This window comes from Rutilus rutilus (assembly GCF_951802725.1).
Source record: "Rutilus rutilus genome assembly, chromosome: 8".
NCBI lineage: Eukaryota > Metazoa > Chordata > Actinopteri > Cypriniformes > Leuciscidae > Rutilus > Rutilus rutilus.
The window spans coordinates 32311068-32317067 of NC_140222.1; positions in this window are offsets into that span (position 1 = coordinate 32311068).

Consider the following 6000-nt stretch of genomic DNA (forward strand, 5'->3'; position numbering starts at 1 on the left):
GCTGACTCCGACCTCCCTAGGTCCTTCCCTCCGAGAGGAGCTGACAAATCTCCTGTTTGCCACAGATCACACAGTCAGTAGGTTTCCTACGGATTGTCGCAGTTCCTGCTTCACAATCCTTATGTCACATCTTCACTAAGAAAGAGTCACTAAAGTCTTTACACACTACAACAGTGCCCTTTGCTGGACACTTAGCGTCTGACTGGAAACTTACTTTTGGTATTCTCTCCATGACTGTGTGAATCTGTTTACTCCTCGGAAGATTTTTTGGTAACTATCTCTTTTATATGAGGCTCCTAGTTTAGATACTCTATGGTTCTACAGCGCTGTCCTCGAGATCTTTTGTTACCCCTGTTGTGCCTAACCACAAAACTTTATCTCAGGCGTCCCTGTGATGCTCTCTATGGTTAGGAGGAAGTAACCGTTCTTGGAACTTCCTCAATGCACTATGGAGACATTATTCTGCATTTGGATTTAGCCGTTGTCTTAGTATTTAAACTATTATTCCCTTAGGTTCTTTTGGGTATTATTGGGCAATTAAAAATTGACCCAATCCCGGACGAGCCCCCATGTGGTGAGATCTGGTATTACTCTCACGTTCCTGATTAACCCCTAGTATCAATGTGTCTAGGTGATCTTTTGCTGTCAGGTCAGAATAGGAAATAATTCCCTCAACTAGCTTGTTATCATTTATACCAGTAAATCTAAGTGCAGTCCCTACACACCCATGGAAACAATAATAAACATTACTAACTAGACATATGAATTAAAAGCATGCTTACCTTCCAGCTGAATCGCTCTTGGAACCCTTGTATATCTTCGATGATAAAGGATTATTGTATTGCTCTGTCTATTGCTACTAGAACTGTTTGTAAAAGCTGAAGTAAGACTTCACAGTGATTGTCTTTAGAAATAAAAATTTATTTATACAAAAGATTAATACACTGTTAATACAAAAATCAATACTTGTAGCAAATCAAAAAGAAAATGTTACAGGATATAAAACTTCAGCTTATTCAATCTCAACAGGGCAGTCCTGTATGAGTGAATATTACAAAATCTAATTACCTTATCAGCAGTTCAAGCAATTCGAGTAAATATGAACTTGTTCTCATCCGAGGTTTACCAAGTTACATCAATACAGCAGAGCAGTTCAAACCAAAAGAAATTCAGCCAGGATAATACTAGAAGAGGTTTGGTTCCTCTCTAGGTATGCATTCGACACCAAAATCAAAAATGCAGCCTCTAGCAACAAAATGCAGTCATATTTATACGGAACTGGGTTACATTGATTCAATACAGTTTGGGTTTTTCCAGAGGAACTCAGTCTCATGACTGAGCTGACTGAGCTGCACACTTGGCCGTTCACAACCAAAGTCTTGCGAAACTAACAGTCTTTTGCATCAGCTGGATCATGTGATGACAGCTCCGTTTCCCATGTATGGTCATTCTTGCGTCCTTTCCGTCCTTTGCGCTTTAGACGTTTGTGTGTGTGCGTGCGTGCATATGTGTCTGGGAGTGTGTGTGTACGTTCGGAACACCATTTAGAATTCACAGATCCCACAACAAAGTGCATGGACGCGGCGCTCGCACCCCTCAGAATGAGAGGCATACGAGTGCTGAACTATTTGGACGATTGGCTGATTCTAGCGCAATCTCGCGCAGTGCTCATAGAACACACGACCATTTTACTCGATCACCTCGAGGATTTGGGTCTCAGTGTCAATTGGGCGAAGAGCTCTCTGTTACCCAGTCAGAAGATATCTTTCCTGGGCACAGAATTGGACTCGCTGTCCATGATAGCGCGACTATCACCACAGCGCGCGGTAGACATTCAGCGCACAGCGAACGCGTTTCGCTGCGGCGCGTCTGTCCCGCTCAAGAAATTTCAGAAGATGCTAGGTCTCATGGCCTCAGCATCGTCAGTGCTCCAGCTGGGCCTGCTCCGCATGCGCCCGCTGCAGTTTTGGCTGAAAGCGCGAGTCCCACGCAGAGCGTGGGCATCCGGTTCGCTTCGCCTCAGGGTCAATCAGAAGTGCGTCACAGCTCTGAAACCTTGGAGAGCGAACGACTGGTACCAATTAGGTGTAAGCCTGGGGACTTCCTCGAGGGTGAAAGTGGTGTCCACGGACGCGTCCACCTCGGGATGGGGAGCGCTGCTCGAGGGCAGACCGTTCTTCGGCCAGTGGTCGGAACGGGAGAAGCTCCTGCACATAAACTGCCTCGAAATGCTGGCAGTAGACAACGCGCTGACGCGTTTTTGTCCCCAGATAAAAGGACGCCACGTCTTGGTCCGTTCGGACAACATGTCTGTGGTGTCCTACATAAATCGCCAGGGCGGCCTCAGGTCCAAGAACCTGTACAGGCTGGCAGAACGCCTCCTGGTATGGGCTCAGTGCAACCTGCGCTCGCTCAGAGCAGCGCACGTGCCAGGGCTCCTGAACATAGGACCGGACAGACTGTCCAGGAACAATGTTCCGGCAGGCGAGTGGTCTCTACACCCACAGACAGTCCAACTGCTGTGGAAGAAATTCGGCAGAGCGGAAGTAGACCTGTTTGCGTCTCAAGAAAACGCTCACTGTCAGGAATTTTTCTCAAAGAGCAGGAGCGCGCTGGCCCATGTGTGGCCCCGCCGCCCGCTCTATGCTTTTCCCCCCGTCTCTCTCCTGCCTCAGGTGATAGAACGGATCAGGGAAGAAGGATGCTCAGTACTGCTGGTGGCACCGTTCTGGAAAAACCAACCTTGGTTCCCAGTCGTGATGCAGTTAGCAAGTACTGCCCCGTGGCCAGTACCAGTGAGGAGAGACCTCCTCTCACAGGCCCACGGTTCGATCTGGCATCCTCACCCGGAACTGTGGTCCCTTCATGTCTGGGCCATCAACGGGTACATGTTGGACTCCCTGAAGGAGTATTAAACACGATCACGCAGGCTAGAGCTCCGTCTACGAGACGACTCTATTCCTCGAAATGGTCAGTGTTTTCGGGCTGGTGCACAGCCCGTGGTGTGTCACCCACAGACTGTGGTGTGGCGGAGGTGCTTTCCTTCCTACAAGAGCTGTTGGATGGGGGCAGGGCCCCCTCCACGCTCAAAGTTTATGTGGCGGCTATAGCAGCGTTCTCAGAAACAACGCTTGGTCAGTCAATAGGAAGGAACGATTTAGTCATCCGCTTCCTTAGAGGGGCTAAGAGACTGAATCCTCCCAGACCTCCCTCAGTCCCCGTATGGGACCTTTCTACGGTTCTGGAAGCCATGAAAGGTGCGCCATTTGAGCCTTTACAGTCAATCGATTTGAAACACCTGTCTTTCAAGACGGTGTTTTTGCTGGCTCTCGCTTCGGTGAAGCGCATAGGGGATCTGCACGCGCTCTCTGTGAGCGCGGCGTGCATGGAGTTTGGGCCTAATGACTCAAAAGTTATACTCAAACCTAAGCACGGTTATGTTCCGAAATCCCTCAACACACCGTTTAGGGCGCAGGTTATTTCCCTGTCAGCCCTACCGGTCCCTGATGAGGAAAGAGACGCGAGCCTCCTCTGCCCAGTCAGGGCATTACGAGCTTATGTGTCTCGCTCGTCTGGTTTCAGACAGACGGAGCAGCTCTTTGTTTCGTTTAGCGGACGTTCTAAGGGACTAGCCGCGTCAAAACAGAGCCTATCCAGATGGATAGTTGATGCTATAGCGCTGGCATACGCCTCCAAGGGCATGCAGTGCCCGTTGGGTGTCAGAGCGCACTCCACGAGAGGCATGGCCTCTTCGTGGGCCTGGTCAAGTGGGATTGCCTTGCAAGATATTTGTATGGCGGCAGGCTGGGCCTCCCCGTCTACATTTATAAGGTTTTATAACCTAGAGGTTCCCGCCCTGCAGGCCAGGCTGCTGTCGGTCTAAGTTTACCAGTATTATCTGACCTGATGCGTCAGCTCAGAATGCTGCGTCTACTGAGCACAGCTCAATGTTCGACAGTAAAAAAGTAGCAGCACGAGATGTGCCTGGGCAAACTGTGTAAGACCCACATTCCCCCATCAGTTCAGGCCGTACCCCGCCCTGTCTGTATGATGAAATTCGCGTCTCAGCGACGCTACCATATGTGGAAGAGTGCGGCTTCGCCCCTCCCTCTTCCTGGACTCCCTGTGAGTTCCCTGAGTGATTGTGCACTATACGTACCCCGGGCTTTCGCCCTTGGGTCTTTGGTGTCAGATCTCAGCATGCACGGCGTTTTGCATTGGGTCCCCTAGCGTAAGATATCTTACGCAGTACGAGAGACCTCTCGTAAGAGAACGTACTCGGTTACTAACGTAACCTCGGTTCTCTCTAGAAGAGGGAACGAGTACTGCGTATCTTGCCGTGCATGCACACGCTCTGGTTGCTTCGATGATGAAAAACCAGATAATAGCTGCCTGCGAGCGGTATTTATAGGCCTAGACCACGCCCATTTCGGCGGGACGTGACGCAGCGGGCGCGAAGTGCCCTGATTGGGTCTGACGTCACGCCAGGCCTCGCTCGATAGGCTGCTGCAGTTGCCGCAGAGCAGCCAATAGGCGCGCGAGCTGTCTCGCCTATGTCTGCATGCTGCCGCAACGCGTTTTGCATTATTACAAAATTAAGGATAATTTTTGGCTTCAATATCTCGCGGAAAAAGGATTTTCCCCTAGCGTAAGATATCTTACGCAGTACTCGTTCCCTCTTCTAGAGAGAACCGAGGTTACGTTAGTAACCGAGTACGTTTTCTGTGTCAGTGTCGGCTGCAAAGATGAAGTTGACGATGCTGACTCGCGATCTTCGCAGTAGTGAACGCGCCAGAGAGAAATGCACATTTCATAAGCCTTACATAAGCAGATAGCAGTCTGTTTTCTTTCTTTTTGGATTGCTCTGTTTAAAAGTAGACATATCAAGCTTTCTATATATATATATTTCTCAGATCTGTGAGGCAAGTAGGCTACCTTATACGCTGAGTTTCGGTTCATTTATGAGATGAGCTCCAGTTCACGCGCCGGCGCCTCCGTGTCGTGATTATTTACTGTCTGCTATGCTTATTTATTAAATCCAGGCAATTGGTTGATGAAACATTGATTCAAATTAAGATACATTTAATACAAAATGAAATTCACTTTAAAAAAAGGCTTTGTGCTTTCTGTTTGAGGTCTCTGTGAAAGTTTTAAAGCAGTCTTTTAGTGCCTCTTTCAGAGCGGTCACGTCCATAACATTGTTTTTTCCTCATAAATGCGAACACAAAAGATAAAATGAATATGTGATGTTCTGTAGAGTGCCAACCCTTCTTCATCCGGTCGGTAGTATTAATTTTGGTTTGCGCAGTGTAATTCACAGAATTACCCAAAAATATTTTGCCACCTAAAAGTTAACGATTTTTTTGTGTCACGTCCATAACGCATGTGTAGCCTATTTCCCTCATATTAAATATAAAACGCATGTGTCTGTAGACTGATATTTTTCTAATGTCTGGATGTCTCCTTTATTAAAGGAGTATGGATATATAAACAGTTTCAATATGTAGCCTATTAAATGCATTTTCTGAGAATTTATATTTCAAGTTTTACTGCAAATGTCACGTCCATAACGCTGGGATTGCCCAATTTTAAAGAATTTATCCTCAACTAGTTTTGTTGTGTAGGTCTATGTATTGTATAATGTTAACTTCAAATAAGGGGTGTGTCGCGATTCTGCCTTCTCACATCGTGACACAGGTTCGCGATTTCGGTTTCATATTGCCTATTGTTAAAGCCCTAATTATTAGAATATAGACATTAAGAGAATAAATTGTTATGCAAGTACTTTTACTTTTAATACTTAAAGTAAATTTAAAATCAGGTACTTTTTACTTAAGTAGGGTTTTCATTGTGGTACTTCTACTTTTACTAAAGTTAATTTGTCTCTGGTTATTTGTACATTTACTTAAGTACTGAGATTCAGTACTTTCTCCACCACTGGTCCTATACTGAGGGCTTGTCTGGCAAACATTCTTTCTGGAAAATCATGCAAACACCTAC